Below are 24,070 nucleotides of genomic sequence, written 5' to 3' on the forward strand. Positions count from 1 at the left end.
TTACTTGCAGTGTGTCAGTGGAAATCACCGGTTTATCATAAAAATTCATTATATACTTAATTGGCAAATACGCTTCAAACTTTGACCTCATAATTTCGAGATGCGATCATATGTCACTGCATAATTCTTTTCCAATAACGATATTATTTTCTACTTATTATAAGACGATTATATAACTTATTATATAACGATATTATACTTATTTTCTACTTATTTATTATAAGAATAAATTTATTATTTAGCAATGAAATCGCCAGATTTGCCGTGCACCCGATGCACCACAATATGCAACCCCCTAAAAGGTATATTTTAAGAAGATGTTTCGATATTAATGTATTATAATCTGATAAAATGTTACTCATTATTTCATTAGTTTAAATGAAGCCAAAAGGCTTCGTATCCAAATCCTCGAAAGCAAATTTAAAGAACTTTCTCTCAATCACGCGAACTGGATACTCGATATTTAAATAGCAATTTGTAAAATCTTTAAAGAGAAACACGAGTTTCTATACGCATTTGAAATGGCCTAAATTAAAAATGTATTGCCTTGGATGCAAAAGTAATCAATTACGATTTTTAGAATGCCAACTTTTCAAATTTTCTTCGAATTTCTCTCTATGTTTTTAATTAAACTATATCCTTTCTGTATACTTAAGACATTTAAATCAAATTGAAGTTATATGTTAGTAAAATAACAAAACATGTTCACATATGCATATTATTCAGAACATTAATATTGAGGTATTATGTATTTGAAAGAATATCATCAGAATGACAGAAAAAATTTATATAAAAACGGGTTTAAAGCTAGAATACAATGCATTAAATAAACTTTTAATGTTTCGTAAGTTTGAATTTGATTCAGAACACAAATAGATTCCACTTTAAATTCACAGTTAATATGCATTTTACACATTAATATAATTTACACATTGAAATATTTATTCACGATAAAATAAATATTGTAAATGTGTTAAAATCATTTTGATTAAGTGTTCTTTTCCTATTCCAGAAAAAGCCGTCATTGACTATGTCAGTTCTGCTTAACGGGCTCCTGAATTGTACTGCCGTATCCATATCGTAGGCAAAAATCACTTCTTGAATTAAGTATTGTAATAATAAACGATAAACAAGTTGTGCGAGGAAAATGCCCTTACAATTTTTTCCTCCGAAAAGAAAGAAAATTTACCTTGTGGCGCCATCTATCGCTTTCAGTCAGTATGTCTTCAAAGTGGGTAATTATATAAATTTTGATAAGAAATTCTACATTCCTCTCGAATAAAGTAAAATTTTAAAAACATAGAAAGAGCTTTTTTCTTTAATTAGTAACCCGCTAAATTTCAGGATATTATACACTGTGAAATATTTTATTCGTAATTTTTAAGCATACATTATACACAGAGCTTAAATTGCGCTGGAGCGGAGCTCTGCTCCGACACTTCTTAGATTTGGGGATAAATCATAATTCTTGGCGGAACGCACCGAGCTCTAAGAAGGCTCCGGCATTTCTTTTACGTAACTGAACAACAATTTCAGTAGAAATCTGATCACGAAAATTTTATTTTTTGCAATAAAATTGTATTAAAAATTGCTTATTAAATATTTGTTTATCTCTTTACATTTTATTTAATGTTAATTATTTAAATAAATAATAATTAATTAATTTTTATAATTAAATTATAATTAACAAATCGTAATTATTAATAATGATTAACTAATTATTAATTAATTTGATAATAATTAACTATTTAATTTTAAAATTATTAATGATTTTAATAGTCATTTTATTTATTTATTTACTTTTCTTCCTCTTTGATGACGGCCTTCCATAGGGCTCCGGCACTTCTAATTTTAGAAATTAAGCCCTGACTATAGGATCAGTAGTTATCCTTTGAAGTACTAAAAACGTTAAATAGAAAGCAATTCACAGAGCAAAGGAAGCTAATCCGGTCAATAACTATGGCAGATGTTAACAAAAACAACTCATTAAACAACAACTGAGATGAGATGTCTCTCTCTCCGGCTTTTTATAACTTTTATATCGGCGGAGCGAGACAGTTCTAGCAATTCCTGGAAAGCAAAACGAGTAGAATTACGTTGCAGCTAACAACAGTAACAGTAGTCAATTACACTTATTCAAATTAAATATAAATTACCAAGATAAACTTTTATTCATTGTTAAATGCCCGTGCTCCTGTATTTTTACTTTTTCGGCGTAACTTTCCCTTAAAACTCGTCACACGCTGCATTGTAGGGAAAATAAAACAATTTTAATAATAATTCTACTAAAAATATCTAACTAAATACAAAATTCGTAACAATATTTATATCATGTGTGTATTGTATGTATTTGTTCAGCACTTGAGACAAAAATTACCTTGATAACATAGATTCAGTCAGACAGCTTTGAGGCCTGGATTTGTAGCAAGTGAATCTCTTCAAATTTTAAATTTAAAAAAAATTACTGTATCTGAAAAAAGTTATTTTTAAAAATATTTCGAAACTTTCAACTATATACTAATTGGGGTAAGACGTCAAAAGGCACCTAGGTCAAAAGGCACCATTCCACAAGCAGAACTAATAGTTACTAAATATTTTCAACAAATATAAATGTAACTGACCTTTTACAGGCTTCAATCACGTCCGATTTGTCACCAAATGTTGGGTAAGATAAAAGAATTCCAAACTGTTTCTTTTAAGAACTAAATTCATTACTTTTAACAACAAAACTAAAATATATTCAAAACAAACTTAAAGATATATTAACAATGTTACCATTTTAGAGCAACTTAACTCAAGATATAAAACGATAATAAATAGGTAGTGCTTTAAAGCGCATAATTAATGCAACAATTATGACTCAAGCTTCAACAGTTACAGTTGCCCGACTCCTTTTTCAACATTACCTCAACCTTCTAGAAAATTGGCTCACTCTTTGGAGTTAATGCTGAAAAATCAAAAGCAGTAATTTTTCGTAAAAGACAAACAAATTTAATACAACCCTGACCTCTTTTGTTAATGAAGAATTTGACAGGGTTGACGAAGTTAAATATCTAGGAGTCATTCTGGATAAAACAACATTGACTTTTCAAAAACATCTCAGGGAAACTGCAAAAAATTAATATCACGTTGACAACTATGCGCCCACTTCTTGGCAGAAGAAGTTATAAGGCCACTTCAAATGAGCTCATGTTATATAAATCTATACTTCGATCAACATAGCTCTATGCTAGTCCTGTGTGGAGCCACGCTACCAAACCTCACCTTGAATTTATCTAAGTTCTTCAAAACAAAGCACTCAGAGAGATTATCAACGCCCCTTAGTTCATTCCAAATCCACTGTGATCTCAAAGTAGGGAGAATTTAAAATTATATTCAAAAACTTTCAGAAATTTCTTCTATTCTGCTGTCACTCATCCAAGCAACTGCATCAACTTTCTTAGACGTTCTCCAGAGTAGAACACAAATATCCATCTGACATTCTCCATCCTTGACATTTTTTACTCATACTAAACTCTTCAATTCATCGATCTGCACATTTCACCAGAAACTTATTATTAAACTTATAAACACTTAAACCTAAGTATAAATCGTCGACTGATGGGGGGGGGGGGCACTTGACTTAATACTTTCGTCTTATTTTTGTCCACACTACTCATGTTGTTTTACTGTTGGTCTTCACCAGATGCAAAATAAAAGGAAGAACTGCATTCTGAAACTTTAACTTCTTAATAGTAGTTATGATTGTTTAGCCTTCCACTGCTGCGACTTGTATATTCACAAAGCCTACAGACCTTTTTCCTTCCGTGTGCTCTCATTGGATATAATGTCTCCTTGATGGTAATTTTTGGAATGGCGAGTTACCGCCTTATAGGCTTTGTAACGAAAGCCAAACACACCTAGCTTTACCTAGAAGCTTTACCTAGAAGCTTTACCTAGAAGATGCATAGTCTTAATTACAAATATTTTTAATGCTTGTATTAGACTCAGCTACTTTCCATCGCAGTGGAAACATTCGATCATTGTTACGATCCCGAAACCAGGAAAAGATCCAAAGCTAGCAAATAATTACAGACCCATCAGTCTTCTGCCAGCGCTTGGAAAAGTTTTCGAACGAGTACTTAGTGCTCGGCTCACCAATCATCTAGAACGCCTTAATCTAATATACAAGCATCGATTTGGATTCCGCAAAGGCCACAATACCACACATCAAATATTAAATTTAGTTGAATTTATTGCCCAAGAATTTACAAAAAAGAACGGAGTAGCGGCATGCTTCCTCGATTTCGAAAAAGCTTTCGATCGAGTGTGGCATGCTGGCTTACTTCATAAGCTATCTAACTTCCTTTTACCAAACAGCTTTATTAAGCTTATGCATTCTTATTTTAAACATCGTACTTTTCAAGTGCGCTGTGGTGAAGCAATCTCTTCAAAAAAAGTGATTTACAGTGGAGTAGCTCAAGGCAGTGTTTTAGGACCGAAGCTTTTTACAATATTCATAAATGATATGCCTCTACCTTTTCATTCTAATATACTCAAATATGCCGACGACACAGTCATCCTCACCAGTTCACGAAGTCCAAATAATGCTTTAGAGAAACTTCAGCTCCAAGTCAACATTATTAACAAATTTTGTCAAGACTGGAAAATCAAACTAAATACTGATAAATGCTGCGTAGTTCTCTTTCGCAGATACAGAAAAAATATCCCAGTGAATATAAATATCCGACTCAATAACCAAGATATTCCTGTTGCCAACTCCTATAAATATTTAGGTGTCTATATTGACAAAACCCTAAATTTCAAAGATCATATTCAATATGTTACAAATAAGGCTAACGCTGCTTTCATTGCTCTCTACTCATTAATTGGAAGAAACTCTAAGTTAAGCCTCCGTACCAAGAAAAAACATCTACATCTCACTTATTCGACCAATAATCCTCTATGCAGTTCCAGCCTGGGCTACTGCCCGAAAAATAGACAGACAAAAATTAAATGTATTCCAAAACAAAATCTTACGTAGCATAGTGAACGCACCCTGGTTCGTGCGAAATTCTCAAATTCACAAAGACCTGGATATCAATCCAATTCACGACCAAATCCTAATTTCTGCACACAACTTCTTTGAAGATATGAGAAATTCTCCCTATGAAGCTATTAAATCGCTTACAGACTATGACCCTACTATTGAGAACGTAGTGAAAAGATCTCGAACGATCCACCACAATTCTAAGTGGTGGTAGTGTATATAATGTATATAAAAAAAAAAATTACTATTCCTTTGCAGTTACTATTCAAGAAAGATGAACTTTGCAAAATTAGGACTTTATTTTTCATCGATGAATTCTTCGTTTTACTACTTATTTAACCAAGATGTTTACTTTTTATTTTTAATATTTCGTATCGTGTGTTTTAAAATCAAAGTTCGTGGTAACACCAAGTGCTTACTCTCACTCATTAGCCCTAGTGAGCTACATGACCTCATTTTCACCTTTTACAGTTTCCTATTCATTTAATGATTATATCGCAAGTTTAGAAGATTTTCAAGTGTTTCAAAAGACATAAGACTCTTAAATTCACAAATAGATGTTGCTTTTACTATGTTCGAACTTTATTTATTGCCAAAAACTACAAAAACTTCATTTTTCGAACTCTGACTCCTCGACCAATCTAAATGCCGGACGCTGATCACGTGCTCCTGCTCTTCTTGACTCACGCAGAAGCTTAGAATTTCATTTCGCTTCTCGCCACCATTTACGTATATAATCACCCATGGTATGCCATGATATGCAACTTAGCAAAACTTATTTTATGAGTTCTCTCATTTATTGATCTCGCCTTCGGGCGCGGTGTATTTTAAATACACCTCTTAAATTTTTAACTTTATGGCCTATGGTAAAATGATAATATACTGGTAAGAGCTCCTAGTAGCTAAAGCCAGCAGTAAAGATATGATCCAAGATCCAAGCCAAACACACCTTGTAGGCGTTCGGTACAGAGGAAAGAAATGGCATTTGTTTCTTTAGATAAATTTTTATTTTATAAATTAAAGCAAAGGGAAATTATGTGGAATACATTTTAAATAACCTGCTGATCTTATTAATAGTTTATTTGCATTTGGATAAAGAAGGAACTGTACTGTTAAAAGGTCGGTAACTATTTTCAAGAAAAGTGCTTACTTGGGAATGGTATATGTACCTTTTTGTCATTTATGTTAGAAAGACTCTGTTGTGTAAATTTCCATTAGCGCATTAATTTATCCAAGTAAAGGAATATTTTTAAAAAATGTACAATGAAAAGATTAGACATAACTTTCAATGCACATCAACAAGCGTTATGCAAGTTCTAGAATCTGAGCATCGCAAAATAAACCAAATGAAAACACTCAATAAACATTTAAGGGCGCAGTGTACCTACTCTTTTTATTTAAATTATGAGTAAGTATAACTAAAATTATATTTTATTCGACGATGCTTTACTTTTACACTATCGCTTTTTGGCACTCCAGGCTCACAAATAAATAGCAAAGGCGACGAAGTAAAAGTCGCCAAGCACAACATTCTGTAACCCTTCGTTTACTGTTTTAACGAATCGGAGCAAAGCATAGAAGAAAACGTCTATATGCTTTTTTGTGAATATGCCTGCGACTTCAGCAAAGCCATGGTTTGGTAACCTAGGTTTTAATTTATTAGTCCAAAGGGGCAATTTGCACAGAACGACTATTAATATCGTTTTGGCATTTTGCGTTGATTCACTACAAGCGTTGTTTCACTTTTCAAATTGTTTCCACAAAATATTATCGCCCTTTATTATATTTATAGCAACTAGATAATAAAGAATTTGCATAAATGTACGTATGTTTCTGGAATTGTGATAAAACAGCGGTACCTAGAGCCATCAAATTTTTAATAACGTAATCTTCCTGCGAATATGGGCATCTGGAAGTCCAAATTTGAATTTGTTTTATTATCGATTTCATATTTTGTAAAACTTTAACGAATTTTTGATTAACAAACTCAAGGATTTCAAAGCGAGCAATAGCAACGTTGTACAGAAAGAAAACATTTCCATCTCCAGCGCGCGAGACCGAGGAGGTTAGCTTCAACTCAAACCGTGAATCTTGGCGGCCATGTTACTACTGTCGCTGTGACTTGAGCAAGAAGTCTGTCATTGCAAGATTTTATTTTTTTTTTTTTCTTTTTGAAACATGTGATCTTGTGTTGCATATGGATGCACAAATCGATTTTCAAAAGAGATTTCTGCGATTACTTTTCCCATGTAAGTATTGATTTTTTTAACGTAATTTGATAAATATGTTGAAATATATCAGAATGTCATGTTGTTTTCTTTCCAGATGTGAAAGAAATTACTTCATAATAATCAAAATATGTTTAATACATTTTAACGTTTCTGTTTATACCTGGTATCTTCGTTCCTTAACATACAATGATATATGCTAGGATTTAAACTGTATAATTTGAACGTTTAAGATAATTCGTTCTATAATTTTCATGAGAAGTAAGAAATCAATTGTTACTATTTTTATGTATAAAGTTTACCTTTATTTTATCCTTGGAAAGATAATCACAAAACACACACTTTACTTGAAGAACACTTTTGAAATTCTAATTTCGGTTTTAAACTGAATCATTCCATGGCATAGAAAAGCTTGCTAATTCGTAGTAAATGGTAGATCAATAATGAAAATACTACCTTCACGATAACGTGATTTTATTTATTAAACACACACAAATATAATAAGTAAATTTTACATATTAGTATATCTGCAGAATATGACGCTCTAGAAGGCACTGTCCAAACCCGCACACACCTCTCCTTCCTCAACTGCCGATTTTGGCGAAGTTCTTTCACTGGCGCTTCTGCGCCAAAGTCCACATTTGACGAAGTTCGTATACTTGACGTTCTATCAGTTTTTTTCATCTTACACGTTCCTCCTTGGGAAGCATACACGTCTCTTTAGAAACCACACGTACAGTTAAAATCTAAGTTCATTGTTTATGTATCTCTAAATTATAGTAAAATTATATCAGTTTCGCTGCACATGTTGCAATGTACCTGTTTCATCGTATATCTTTCTATGTGCCTGTTTCATTGTATCCCTGCGCACACTCACAAATATATAAAGACCTCTACGTACTCAATACTTATATATGATAATATAACAAAATTCTTAATTTTATATAACACATTTACATCACAATACATAATACTACGTTAAATATTCATACATATGTAATAATTCCTTCTAATACAACAATACCAACAATAATATATGCGTGTTTCTATAAAAAGCTCCTGATATTATATTAGCTGGATTTATTCTGTATACCAAGCTACCCAGTCGCTCAGCAAGTAATCTGGATAGAGCGTCTGCGTTTTCGTGCTGTCGTCCCTTTCGGTAAGAAATCTTTACGTTATGCCTTTGTAAAGCCAACGCCCAAAGCACGAGTTTGACTTCGTGGGGTTGAGATTGGGCTAAATACGTCAGAGGATTATAGTCAGATACGACCTGGACTTCTGCTCCAAAAATCCGTGTATCAAACTTCTGAAGAGCTGCTAAAACACTGTACCCCCATAGCACAAAACATCCTCAGGATGTCCTATTTAAGTCGCAATATCCCGGGACATACTTAGGATGTCCTAAGGATGTTGATTCTCAGATGTCCTGAGGAGATCGTAATTTAACATCCTAAGGATGTCTTATTTAAGTCGCTATGTCCCGGGATATGACAGGATGTCCTGAAGATGTTGATTCTCAGATGTCCTGAGGAGTTAACCAATTTCACATCCTGAGGATATTCATTCTGCATTGTCCGGAGGACTTTCGTTGTCAAACATTTTGAGGATATTTATTTTCAAATTTACCAGTTTTAATTTTTTGACATTGCAAATTATTTTATATTTCATATGTATTTTACTAAGTTGTTTCTGAATGCTGTACATTAAAAATATTGATATGATTGATGATTTATTCTTGTTATTTTGTTATTAATTTTAACTGCTATTTTTCTGACGTTTTTAAAAATTTATTTAGTCATGGAAAAGATTTTTTTCAATGGATTAGCATTTTCTAGAATATTTGCAAAATTCTAAATAACATATATTTTTTTTATAAAAAATGTATAAATTACATGTATAATTACTTACAGATTACAAACCCTACTACAAATATAGGTAAAATTAGATATAGATATATTTAATTAAGGAAACGGATTTTTTTTTTTAAATTTGGGTATAGAGACATTAGGTATTTTTTTGGAAGCAGGAAACATGAAAAATTAACAACTGCCTTCGCCGGGAATCGAAGGACGGACCTCTGGAATACGGGCCCAGTGTGCAGAACCATTACTAAGGGGAGAGATGTCTTCGTGGAGGACTTTCTAAGGGAAACTGACTCGTATACACGTTACACGTGGGGAAAACCACGAAAACACCCATGCAGCCAGCCCGTTCGCGGGATTCGAACCTCGGATCGCACTACCAGGGTTCAGCGACTTTCGTTCGAGCAGTCGTGCGACCGCTCCGCCGCTGGTGGGCCGAAGACACGCTAGGAAAGCGGGAGAAATACCTCATATTACTTCTCTTTTTAAAGGCCGACTTTTTTTTAAGGGGATCCAATCACTAAATCCTGGGTGTGGATATACCTCATCCAACACCTTTTTAGTTCGGGCGCCACTGTAGAGACATTAGGATTTTTTTGGGAAGCCGTAAAGATGAAAAATTAGCAACCGCCTTCGCCGTGAATCGAACCACGGACCTCTGAAATACCGGCCCAGCATGCAGAACTTTTACACCTCGAAGGCACGCTAGGCAAGCGGGAGAAATACCTCATAAGGAAAATATTTTTCCTCTAATTACAGGACAGAAAATGTTTTTCAATCGCGGGATCTATTATTGATATTGAATTACAGTCGTGCGATAATTTCGCAGCAAAGATACATCTCTGATGACTATCCAAGATTCTAGAAACTTTGGTCTTATATAGAGATGGTCGTCTTATAGAAATAATGCTTAATATCAATATTTATTTATAATCTCAGAACTATTGGTCACTTTCAGAAGTGGTCGTTTGAAAGGCGATATTCTATATATTTATTTACTGATACTCTCAGATTCCAAAATTTGTTTATATTCTCAGAAATATTGGATGGAAGGTGGTCGTCCCATACATACAAAATTTTACATTTCATTAAAAGTGAATTCGGAATTATTTAACTATTTCCTTATTTATTAATTAATTAGACAAAAAAAAAATAGGAAATAGTACTGTTTATTACGGAATAATGTAGGAAGTTCTACAGAACTATATTCTTTCGCGTCATTGCACATTGTATCCGGCAAACTACTAGTTCCTCGTATTCTTCCGCAAATCCGTAAACATTAGTGCTGTAGAAGTAACGAGAAATTGTGTACCCGTATGTATTCGTTACTCGGTGAACCAGTACTCGTTACTTTCGTATCGTTACTCGTTACTTTCGGTAAAATCGATCGGTATTCGTATCCTGAGCCTATTTTATCGGTATACGGCCCTATGCGATAGGAAGTTTCGCGTCGTATTTTTGGATACAAATAATTCACCTCCTTTTGTGGTGTCTCAGAAGTCAGAAGCGTCTATGGAAGGCCGTCAGGAAAAAATAAAATAAAAAATAAATAACGAAATAAAATAAATATTACAATAATAACATTAATTAGTAATTAAAATACTAAAAAATTACTTGTTAAAAAACTTAATAATTAAAATAATAAAAAATAGTTGAATAATTAAAGTAACATAATAATTATCAACTGAAATAAAATACTTAATAAAATAATAAAATAATACTTAATAATAAGTAAAATTTAACAAAAATGTAAAGACAAATAAAAATTAAAATAATTCTTAAATTTATGATGAATTGTTAAATTATAAAGTAAAATACCAGACCTTGTCTTATTGGCTTAGTACTTTTTCGTCCTTTCTCATTTCATCCCAGCTCCAAAAAGTGTCATTTCGTTCGCTGCCTTCCCCCGCCAATTCCCTCTTTTCCGTTTCATCCGCTGTTTGAAAAATAGGTGTTTACTTTACGATAAGACGAACGTCTGTTTACTTCAATTAAAATGGTTTAGAAGAGATGACTGTTTCTACTTCGACTTAGCTTTTGATTTCTAATACTATTTATTATTTTATGCAGACGAATTATGCTGAGCAGAAGAATGAATTTCAGACGTGCTCAGAAGGTGTTGTATCTGAATATAATATCGTGGTCTAAAGGTGATGTTCACTACCAATGTTTGTTTATGTTCTCAAAAATACAGATTTCTTAGAAAGTGACCTCTTAGAGATGTCGTAATTAGATGATTTGCTATAACTATTTTCTAATAGTTAACGGAATTAATGTAATTTAGTGTCAATAACTCGAAGAAGCAAGTTTAAATACGGTGCAACAAAAATACAGAAGTATTTTAAATGACTAAAATATTCATATTTTGTCAATGTCAAATTTTAAAAAGAATTAATTTTGGACAAATTATGAAATCTAACTTTTAATGTTGTCTTCTGGTTCCTATATTTATAGCTGGAAATGTTTTATACTCGTTATGAAAAAATAAAAATACAAGAAGTTTGAGTCCCGTAGACAGAGATTGACCGGGAAATTTAATTTCAAAATTTGCAGTGTTTGATGCCATTTGTAACTTGCCTTCGGGTATCGCTTAATTAAGTTAGAATAATTCGAGGAAATAAATTTAAATGAAGTGCAGCAAAAATAAGCATAATTTAAAAAGTTATGCGGTAGCCATATCAAATTTCACTTTTCATAATGACAATAAAACTTTCCCAAATACAAATAAAGAAACTGGATTGGTGTTGGTGTATTTAATTATGGCAAAGCACACTAGGGCTATCTGCCTAAAGGGAGGGATGCCTTCGTGGAGGACTTTCTAAGGGAAATGGCTTGTATACACGTTACACATGGCGAAAACCACGAAAACACCCATGCAGCCAACCCGTTCGCGGGATTCGAACCTCAGACCGAACTACCAGTGTTCAACGACGTTACCGCTCGGCCGCTGGTGGGCTAAAGAAATTGGGAGACCGCATTAAAGATTAGATTTTGTTATTTGTCCGTTATTCGTTATTTCGTTTGCTGCTGCTCCCCATTCCTTTCATCAGAACCGCTAATGACGAAAGGGTGAATTTCTAGTAAAGCATGTATATTAATGTTCATTATACATTTGTCACATTTTTGCTTTCTTTCAAAACAGCGATAATGTGATTCTATTGCTTTAGAAATTAATAAAATGGACCCTATGTTATAAAAACCTAATTATATTCAGATACACGCCTTTTGCACATGTTTGAAGTCCATTATTCTAATCAGAATGCTTACAGAAAATATTGAATCAATATTAGAAATCAAAAGCTAAGTGAGAATGAAGTAGTAAGAGAGTCATGTCGTATAACCTGTTTTAATTGAAGAAAACAGGTGCTTGTTTTATCGAAAAGTGAACACCTATTTTTCAAACAGCGAAGAACCCACCAGCGCTCGAGCGGCAAAGTCGCTGAAGACTAATAGTTCAGTCCAGGGTTCAATTCCCGGCTAACGGCTGGCTGCACGGGCGTTTTCGGGGTTTTCCCCATGTATAACTTGCATATGAGCCAGTTTCCTTTAAAAAGTCCTCCACGAAGGCATCCCTTCCCTTAGGCAATAGCCCTAGTGTGCATTGTCGTAACCAAATAATCCGAAACCGAAAAAAAGGGAATTGGTGGGGGAAGGCAGCGACGAAACATCGTTTTAGAAGAATAGGCTACATAACCAAATTTCTATCTATACTCTGGTAAACAGTACACTATTTGCTCATCATGGGCCTAAATTTAGCTAATGCTTGGCTTGGTTCTTAAATTTCAATTTCAGCCACAGCCCCCAAACCAGACGATGTCTGGTATTTTATTTCATTACTTAGTTGTTCATCATTAATTTAAGAATTAATTAAATTTTCATTTGTCTTTACATTTTTATTGAATTATAATAATAATCATTTAATATTCTAGTTGTTAATTATTTTATTATTGCATTAGTTATTTTATTTGTTTTTTATTTAATTTATTTATTTATTTATTCATCTTTCCTGATGGCCTTCCATAGAGCTCCAGCACTTCTAATTTTAAAAATTAAGTCCTGACTACAACCAACGATTGCGAAAATAAAAACCAAGTAACTTACTTAGTGATAAATAAATAAAATAAAAACCAAGGCTTTTATTTTTGCCTTACTTGGCTTTTATTTTATATTTATATACATATAAATGTGTGTGTACTTTACATTTAATTATAATGATATATATATATGTACTTTACATTTAATTATAATTTATTTAAAATATACATATTTACGTTTTGTAGTATTATCGATTGCAATAAAAAGGGAGGTGCACATCTAGATGTTATAATGGGCTCATATACAAAATTTCTAATCGTTTTTGAGTTATGTGAAATGCATATATACGTACTTACACATCACGAAAAAAATCCCTTTCAAGTATCAACTTAATCATAATCATTAGTCATAAGTATCAGCTTAGAGTAAATATTACATTAACAATCCGTTTCTGGGAAAAAAAAAAAAAATTGTGTTTGTACGTACAGACGTCACCCAAAAAATAGTTCACATGGATTCCGTAATCGTCAAAAATGGATATTTCCGTTGAAATATGATACCCCAAAATTTTTCTCGATTACAATACTTACTCCTAAGTAAAGAACTTATATTAACCTACATATTCTTATTTAAACAATACCTAAGTGCAGTATATAAATAATTCAAATCAATAAAATCTCCCTATGGCACGCTCAAGAAAAAAAATCAATAATCATCTAAATTTTCAAATTACAGACATAATATGTGCTATAAATCTAAATGTAAAAAGCAAATACAAAATAACGCTTCACGCTATCAAAATTGATCATTTTCTTAAATATCAACAACTAAACAATATTTCAACTAAAACACATAATGTAAACAAAAGTTTGCCCGATGAGTTAACCAAAAAAATTCGAAATTATCAATGAAAAATGTGGCACACGGGTATTGTTAGCAAATGTATCATTCGTATTCGAACAGCAACCGCATCATACGTATTCGCATAGCAACCGCATCATTCGTACTCGAATAAACCGCATCGTACGACAGATGCGAGTAACGAAATGAATTTGTGAGTACCGAATCGGTACTTCGAGTCAACCGTTGTACCCGTTACTCGGTAACGAATACATGCGGTTTGCTACAGCTCTAGTAAACATCTATCTGATTTAAAACGAAATCCAAAATGGCTGCGCCATGAGGTTAACTTGTATGGATGTTTTTTGTTGCATGAAAGGTAAGTTCAGTTGCAATACTTGTATGTTTACTTTTTTTGCTTTTCGAATTTATGTCATTTTGACAGTTAAATGTTTCACAGCTTTATGAATTGTTACCATTCTGTCGTGAATTACGTGTATCTCAATGGCTGGCTGTCTTTTCAAATATCTAATTTGCCCTGCTATCCAAATGTTTATGACTGAATTTTTTTTAGTCTAGTTTATGCATTCAGTTTCAAAATAATATGTGTGATTAGATTGCTTATTATTTTATTGCAGCAATAAATTTATGTTAAATAGTTTGAACAATTGTATAAAAATAAGAGTTTGCATTGTTTTGTCCAAAATATGTATGGTTGAAACATTATCTTTTGGGGGGTACTGTTCTCTTATCGGGACCAGAATCGGAAATGTATGAACCTGTGTTCGTAAGTATCTGCATAGATGTGTATATGTAGACACACAAACATACAAATATACAAGCATACATAAATACAATTCTGAACCCGGTCCTGATAACAGAACAGTACCTTTTTTTAATCTTTTTTGAATATTTTATAAAAGGATTAAGCATTTTTCAAACTGCATATCATTTTAAGATTCGACTTGCAAGACAAAATATAGTCATTCAATCAAATGCTTATGATTGCTTTTAAATTTTCTCATAAATATTGTTTGAATTTTTATTGTATTTTAGATACTTTAGTTATGTAAAGTGAACATGAGAATATTAGGAAAGCTGAAGAATATGAATAGCTACCATAATACATGTATTTTTTCATCGAGCCCATTGTTTTAGAAACCAATGCACCATTATTATATGCTGACTTATTTTATAGTTATATGCAGTTTAATTTTATGTTCATGTTACTGTAGTATTGTCATTATAATAAAAGTATTGATAATTTTTGTTGAATCTTGCAAGTTGCCTAACATTCAGAATTATTACTACCGAATTTTACTGATAGGTTTTTTTGAGTTTACATAATCTGTCTGATAAATAAAATAAACTGGTGTTTAAATTATATGCATTTCTCTTAATATTTCATTGAAAGTGAGATGGAAATATAAATGCTATCCAGAAAAGTGAATTCTTTTTGCCTGAAATAACAAACTGTACTAAATGATTAATGTTTATATCATTTTAGAAATGCCAATATTAAAGTTTCTCCCCCTTCTCTTCTTTGATTTTGAAATAATTTATAATAAAATAATATATGCATAAGTGTAATTAATGTAAAGTGTCAATCAGTAATATAATTTATTTTTATATTTCTTATCTGGGTTTTCTTTTGGTGTTAGAAGGAGGAAAAGACTGTAATGTTTTAATTATTTCCTTAATTAAAACATTACAGTCTTTTAAATAACACAGTTACAGTAATGTTTATTGAAGCAATCAGTACTGTGTGATTGCCAGTGATTGAATAATGTTAAAATGCATTGTTCATAAGGAAATTTGCTTATATTTGTGTTATAGATTTTATTTTGACACAAGCTGAAATTTGAATTATTGGAAGCACTTTGAAAACCCGAATTATTTCCTGAATCATTAATCAGGCCAATATATAACATACAAATTTTCATACAAAATTATTTCTTTGAGCATATTATAAAGAGCTCATTTAATTTTATTATTTGTACAAATTTTAGACAAAAGTAGCATGTAACAGTTAAAGATTTATTGAAGCCTACTTGTTACTTGTGGTAACAATGAAGTGTGAAAGATATTGCCACATTAGCGAACATGACGATCATTGATGCTTAGTTTAGTAATTTAATAATATATTGAGAAATGCTGGGAATTTTCAGAAGTAGACATTTCGGAAATGATGGGCTTGATAAGAAATTTACATGGTGTTATTATTTATTCTTTAGTTAAGAATGGATTTTAGATGTTCATGTGAAAGAATTCTGTTTAATTATATGTGAAAGAATTGTTAAAGTTTGGCATTTAAAAAAATGAATTAATAATATGCAATTATCTTTTTATTATACATATATTACTATATATTTCTAATGCGCTATGTAAATGTCAGTGCTAAACAATTGAGATACTATTGTCAGGGCAATCTTTTCTTATACATGAAAAATTCTGATACTTTCTTATCATCTGCCCTCACAGCTTCAACTTATGTTAAAACAGCAAGAGTATGCACACGATAATAGCAAACTATGAATATGCATACCACACACATGTATTTAAATGCTTTATATTTAATCTTTATTTCTGAATAGTATTCCATTGGATGAAAAATATGTGAATATTGACCCAATGTATATATTTTTGTGTGTGTGCATCCTAAAATTTCTTGTTTCTTATAAAGTGCTTATTTGAATTACTACTTGTGAACAGAGTAGTAGATATGAACCATAAACTAACAATTTTGCCAATTTTCACAGCTTTGCAGATAGTCAGAAAGCACCAAAATTTGTAATAATGTTAAGTTTAAATGATGTTCTATACTTTTGTGTTAATTTTTCTATTCTATTACTGTGTTATCAAACTTTCTGCAGGAATTTCAACTGGTTAAGATGTTATTACCATGTGGAGAAGAATTTGGTTTTCAAGCTAGAAAAAATTGCAGCTGAAGGATTTTGTAGAAGGTCAGTCAAACTGGTTTTAGTTAATTATAATTTAATTTTGGGTGAAGAATTCTCAAATTTATTTATCATAAGTGTCTAAAGGTCTTCTAAATTAAATTCTGCTTGTTTTTGAAATTTTTCATGACATTCATTCTTTTATTATTATTATTATTTTAATTTATTAACTTATATCCAGGCACATAATTGCATTTAATGCCATACCTTAAATATTGTAAAATGTTAAAATAGTACATTTCACTTAAAAATGTGGTTGTGACAGTAAATTTTCTGTTACATTTAATCATATCTATAAACATTGGTATACATCATTTTTCAATAATCTGTATATTATTTTGTGCATTTCTTTTACATCCAAGATCTGGCATATGACTTGCTTTTCAAACTGATAACATGGTGTAATAATGTAATCTAATGGTTAAAGTTTACTATGGAACGGGCCAAATTTAATAAATTATTCTTTGATAGAAATTTATTCATGTGTTCAGTGTGTCTCATCTCTTTAAATTGCTAAAGTAAATTTTATGTACTTGCATTTAGGAATTTTGACTGTATCAGTAATTTTGTTTCAGTTATTATAACATGCAAGGGAAAAAATCCATTCATAGCTCCGCATTTAAAATTAGTTAATTAAAGTCCTTAATAAAGAGGGATGTTTTGTTGTTTTAAATGTCAATAGAGTTTAATTTAAAAATATGCCACATTAAGGGTTACTTTTTAACCTAATTTAAAATTTTCATTACTTTAACATGTCCAATAATTGTTATTTTAACTCCGATATTGTAATAATATCAAAATTCCTTACTTTTTGATAGGTAATCCAAATGTAAAACAAGAAAAAAAAAAATTAAAATCTAGAAGTATATTTGGTTGATCTTTACAATATGGTAACTGGTAGTTTGGCGACATTTTGGAGGCGATAAAGGTTACTACCTGGGACTTTGGTAATAATGTTAGCAGTACTCAGTTCCGATTACGCATTATTTTGTTGAGGGAAATGAGAGATCATGGGATATGTCATGTGATATTAATGGATGAATTACGGTTCTTTAATCGGAAAAGGGGGGAAATCGGGAAAAAATCTGGAAGTTTTGTATTTGGCTTTATTCTGTGTTGTGTGAAACAGTGTTCGTGAATTTTTGGATCCCATGGCCGTAACTAAAGTGAATTCGAAATGGGTATTTATGTATGTATTAATTTAATGTATGTGCTCATTTATATTTTAAGTAGTGTTTTTGAATTTAATTATATTTTAATTAAATGATAGTTATTTTGTGAATTTTATGTTTGTAGGAATTTGGTATACGTTTTAGTTGAAGTAAACGTGCATGGAAATAATTTAAATATCTGACACTAAGTATTTGTAATGGTTGCGGTATGAATTCGTTGGTGATGTGTATAATGTAATAGATGATTTAGAGGTAAACGTTTTTGGATATTTTATTTATTTTATATGTGGAAATGTTCATATTTGGAAAGGGTAAATACTTTTTCGCGATCAGGTAATTTCATATATGTTCTTTTTACCGGGTTTAAAGATTGAGAAAATTGTCATGTATTTTCATGAAATTTTTCTAATTTATGAGAAAAAAGCAGTGTACATGGATATAGTGAAGAGTGTGCGCAATGCCATTTTTGTGCAATTCTGGGATGTTTTTTTAAGTAAAAATAAGTCGACGTGTACATGGTTTAGTGATATTTTAATTAAATGATAGTTATTTTGTGAATTTTATGTTTGTAGGAATTTGGTACACGTTTAAGTTGAAGTAAACGTGCATGGAAATAATTTAAATTTTTGATACTAAGTATTTGTAATGCTTGCGGTATGAATTCGTTGGTGACGTGTATAATGTAATAGATGATTTAGAGGTTTTTGGATATTTTATTTATTTTATATGTGGACATGTTCATATTTGGAAATCCTAAAATTTCTAAATACTTTTTTGCGATCAGGTAATTTCATATATGTTCTTTTTACCGGGTTTAAAGATTGAGAAAATTGTCATGTATTTTCGTGAAATTTTTCTAATTTATGAGAAAAAAGCAGTGTACATGGATATAGTGAAGAGTGTGAGCAATGCCATTTTTGTGCAATTCTGGAATGTTTTTTTAAGTAAAAATAAGTCGGCGTGTACATGGTTTATGTGTATGTGTTATTTTGAAAAACGCGTAAGGAGTATGGTATTGTGCACTTTTTCCCAATTTTGCAGTGAATATTTGTCATGATTAAGCAGTTTTGTTAGATAAAATTTCTAGCATAAGTGTAATTCGGCTAGTAGATTGTTGGAAGAAGTGTTGAGTAAATAAAAAGAAAAGAAACATGTCTTTACTTCGTGAAGACAAAATGGCGGAAAAAAAAAATAGAGGGTTGCTGTAGCAGATTTGGTCGCCAAATTTTCGCCAAAAAAACGCCAAGTTACCATAATGTAAAGATCAACCGTATATTTATTTCATACCTCTAACAAATAAAAACAACACAAGCACTTTTTACTGTCTATCTGCATAGTGTGGCATGTCCCGTAAGGCTGAGATTTGTATGGTTCCATGTTTCAGTTAAAGGAAAATACATGCACAGTCTTCTGATTTTCCCTTCGATTAAGGATTCTGTATATACTAGCATAAGAAATATATTAGTTAATGCAGAATGGTAATAACATGGTGTAATAATGTAATCTAATGGTTAAAGTTTACTAAACATCAATATTTATAGACAATTATTATGGCTATGTTTATTATAATTTTGTTCACTGTAATGGCTGGAGTGCCTAAACATCATACTGTGTAAACAAAACTCAAATCTTCATCTCTGCATACTGCTCCACTAGTGTTTAAACCACTGAAATGGTGATTATGGTAGAACATCTTTGGTAAAAATTTACTCTACTGTAACCCTTGGCGAATCGTTTCTTTTTTTTTTATATCAAGATCGTCGCCTGAGAGGATCAGCACCAATTTCGAGGTGGCCGCTACACAAAACCAAAATAAGAAGTCAAAGACATACACAAACTCTGTGTCCATGTACACAACGACCTATTAAAACAGAGAACTGCACAAACTGGACATTGTGCACTGCCTTAACTTTGTCCATGTACACATTGATCTATTTTCACTTTAAGAAAATCAGAAAGTTAAAAATATCATAGTTACCAGAAAAAATTCGCCACTGTCTTAACACACAGACAACCAAAAATACACAAACAGAGAGGAATAAATTACCAAAAATACATATTCCCTAACATAAAAACATTAAACAACAAATCTTCTAACAAAAATTAACACACAGAGACAAAAAAATAAATGAAACGTCATTTTTTTAACATACGTTTTTTTTCACATGCATATGTTTAGGCTTCCCACCACCATCCTCCAGGTAAGCAATTCAATTAAATTTTTCATCTCTTAGTCACCTCAGACATACTCAAACGATGGTACCCACACCAAAATAATAAATAGCATGTTCAAAATACAAGACCATACCACTTCCGTGCAACCAAACACAGCAATTGAAAAGAATAGTAAAACCCAAAAACCTGGGACCGTACAAAAGGTTTACTATTAAAAAAAGTAGCACAAAACTAAATTTATCACAGCACGTTGGCAATATTTGCAGAAATAACTCCTTTTTATTGACAAAAAAAGTTTTTTTTTTCCCAAAGGCTACTTTCACCAACATTATCAACATTAGGGTTACCGAAAAACTTATTTGACGCAATGGGCTTCCACATTTCAGAAACAACCAATACCACTTTGCGATTTTTTTTTCAGACAGAAACCAAGGTGTACCATACAGTAAAGATTAGCCACATCTTCATTTACTACTGTTACAAGTACTTCTTTGATAAATTTCTGCGGTTAAATTCAAAAGTTTAAAATTGCATTAACATGATCAGATTCAGAGTCACAGCTAGGGTTTTCAGCGCTCAGGGACAACTGAAGATTTCGCGCCCCCTACTGTTTGCCAAGGATGGAACACATTTAATTCTAAAATGTTCTAGCATCAGTTTGGCGCCCCTTGGATTCTGCACCCGGGGACAGATGCCCCCCTCTAGCTACGCCCCTGATCAGATTTTATTTTCTGCACGTAGCTAACAATTACTTATGTGTTGTCAGATAAATGTTACCAGATGCAGTTAATTATTTTTTACTTGCCAATCTCATGAGAAGTTTTTTTTTGCTCCTGCAAGACTTTACTTTATGTTGCAAAATAAATTCATTCTCACTCTTTTTGGACTTGCCTACACATTAAATTTAAAGTAGTTTTATGAATAGGTAAGATGTGATTATCATAATTTTGTTTCTATCTTTATCTTGGCAACTTTATATGTTGATTCAGTATCCAGGTTACCTACCAGTGGCTGATTGATAAAACTGCTCATATGTTCAGCTGGTGGTTTGAGTTTATTTTCTGACATAAAAAATTTTAAAAGGCATCCCCCATGTTTATTTTACTATAATCGAAAAATCAAATAATTGCTACTCTGTTTATAGGTACTAAATGTTAAAATATTTTAAATGCTTCCTTTAATTTGCATTCTAATAGTCATTTGTTTAAATTTAATTATGAATTATATTCACATATAGTAATTGTGAGTGTTTTTTTATTTTAGGTGCTGTGAAAGGCAATGACAGAGATCCAATTTATCAAGAGTTCTTATATACATAAGAATACATGGATATAAGATTGTTTTTCATGAATTCAAATAAAATGTGATAAATTGGATTAATAAAATCTATTTTGAATTTTGAAAAGTGTTTTTCCTCTGTTAATCATAATATAGTGCCATAAATTTCTGAATGTGTTTATTTTTCATCCAAATAAATAGCTTTACAAAAATTTGTCATATTAATAGATATTGTATAATTTAGTGTTATTATAAATATTTATTATAGCAGATTTAGCTGAACTACTTTTTTAGTCTCTTTGCAGATGAAGTCACAAAGGTAAGTGGTTAGATATTTTTCTGTATTTCCCATTAAGTAATTTTATCTGGTAAATTACCATTACTTATATACTAAAGGTGAAAGAATAAGCTTTCCTTGAAGATACAAAAATTTGCAGATATTTCAAAAAATTGGTATAGGTAAAAAAATTCTTAAATTGCCACATATGCGAAACTGAAAATGTTATATATGAAATAGTTCAGAAATATAAATATTTTCACTATTTTTTAACTATAATTCACTGCATTTGTTATATATAATCACAGTTTAAGGTAGCAGTGCTTTTCTCACTGTGATTTCTCACGTATTTTGATTCATAAATACACGTACATAAATCCACGTATTTTGATTTCTCTTTTGAGACCGAATAAAAAATGAACTAAACATTCTCGTTGACATTGAGAGTTGAATAAAAGCTCACCTCAAAATAAAATGAATAAATAAATTTATGGAAAATTTTACATTGCATATATTGAGCAGAAAGAGTAAACTGAATATACTTAATGGAATTAATAATTGGTAGAGTTGATAGCAGAATAAAATGCCTTAATTGCATGGTAAACAGTAGATCTTCTGAAGTTTTTCTATGTTGCGTAAAATGCAGATTTAAATTTTTGATATTGATTGTCATATAAATGGCAATTACTGTTTTATTTTGCTCTGAAATGAATGGTTAGTAATAAAATTCTGGATGAGACAACCTTTAACATGCGCTAGAATTTACAAAGTTTAATTTGGTGCTGATTTCAACGGGTAAATTTCATTTTACTGAATTTTGTGTAAAATAATACCAATGAACCATTGCAAATTATTTTCAGAACTTTTTTTTTAATCTAAAAGGGCTATTAGTTTTGAAATGTGACTTCATATCGTCGGTCGTAAACTTGTTTCACTTTTCATTCAAGTCTTGCCATTTGGCAAAATTTAACATATTTACCTTTGAAATCTAATATATTATTGACTAACAAGCCAAGCTATTTAAAAGCATTACACACAGTTCTTAACAATGCTTTTCTTAATTTTTAATCTGATAGATTTAAAATGCATTTAATTACATGATATATTTCTTCATTTTTCAAATATATAGAAGATATATAACTTTCTCGTGTCAGTATCTTATAAAATGTTTTGCTATTTCCACTGCCCAATCTGTATTGATAATCTATGCATTCATAAACTTTTAGCCTCTTTGAGTGACTGCTAAAATCTGAGGCCATTCAGATTTTTTTTTAATTGTGTGAGCAGAAAGATAGAATTTTAGAAGAGCTTCTTGAGTTACCTTTTGAATGATATAAAGAATTGTTAACATAATGTCAAATTTTTACAACTAAATATTAAATATATAAAAAAGCCTGCAGCATTCTCATGTTACGAAAACATATTCATTTATTCTGAGGCTAGGAATTGATTTAGTTTTAAAAATACAATTTATTCCTTTTAACAATTTCCCAACAGTGTCATCAAAACACTATAAATTCCTTACATGTTTTAAAGAAAGATGATTCATTTATGTAAAGATTATTAAATGGGTAATTTTATTCAATTTTTAATACAAATTAACTGAAATTAGAAACTGATTTTGTAAAATAATTTAATTATGAATAATTCAATTTGGGGGCTATTGGATGTTTAAAAATGATCAAAAGATTTTTAATATCTTAAAAATAAAAGCAAAATTTTCAGTTTTAATATTTTGTATTAATAATTCACTTTAATTTCTTTGCTCAGTTTTAATATATACACAAATTCAGATTTAAAAACAAAAGTTGTATAAATATTTTCAACATTTCTGATTTTTCCATAGTAACCATAGGAGAAGGATTTGAGACTATCTTTGTAAAAAAAGTAAGTTTTAGATCATCACACCTTCACATACTTTCACTGGAATTTTCCTCTGTATATATACTGGGATGTGACACTAAGTAGTTGAGAGTATGTATTTAAGAGGTTAAAGGGATATTGTAACTAGTGTTTCAAATCCTGATAACATCCCATACGCTGTCGGTGGGACGTAGATAGGATGTCCTAAGGATATACTGGGATGTGACATTAAGCGCTCAGGAGGATGAGTTTAGGAGGAAATTGGGATATTACGGGATGTCCTGAGGATGTAGTAAGTAGGACTTTAAATCCTAATAACATCCCTTATGTTGTCGATGGGACATAGATAGG

General features: G+C 31.2%; 1 long non-coding RNA gene across 1 annotated transcript; it reads left to right on the top strand.

Moving 5' to 3' along the window:
* Window positions 1-14,144: 14,144 nt before the first annotated feature.
* LOC146995060 (uncharacterized) lies at window positions 14,145-21,706 on the top strand. Its single transcript, XR_015043497.1, has 3 exons — window positions 14,145-14,376; window positions 16,871-16,960; window positions 21,565-21,706. It is a non-coding gene; the product is annotated as an uncharacterized LOC146995060 (long non-coding RNA).
* Window positions 21,707-24,070: the final 2,364 nt, after the last annotated feature.

This window comes from Stegodyphus dumicola, chromosome 10 (genome assembly GCF_044657685.1).
Source record: "Stegodyphus dumicola isolate Sdum_Otavi_A_Nest chromosome 10, ASM4465768v1".
Taxonomy (NCBI): Eukaryota; Metazoa; Arthropoda; class Arachnida; order Araneae; family Eresidae; genus Stegodyphus; species Stegodyphus dumicola.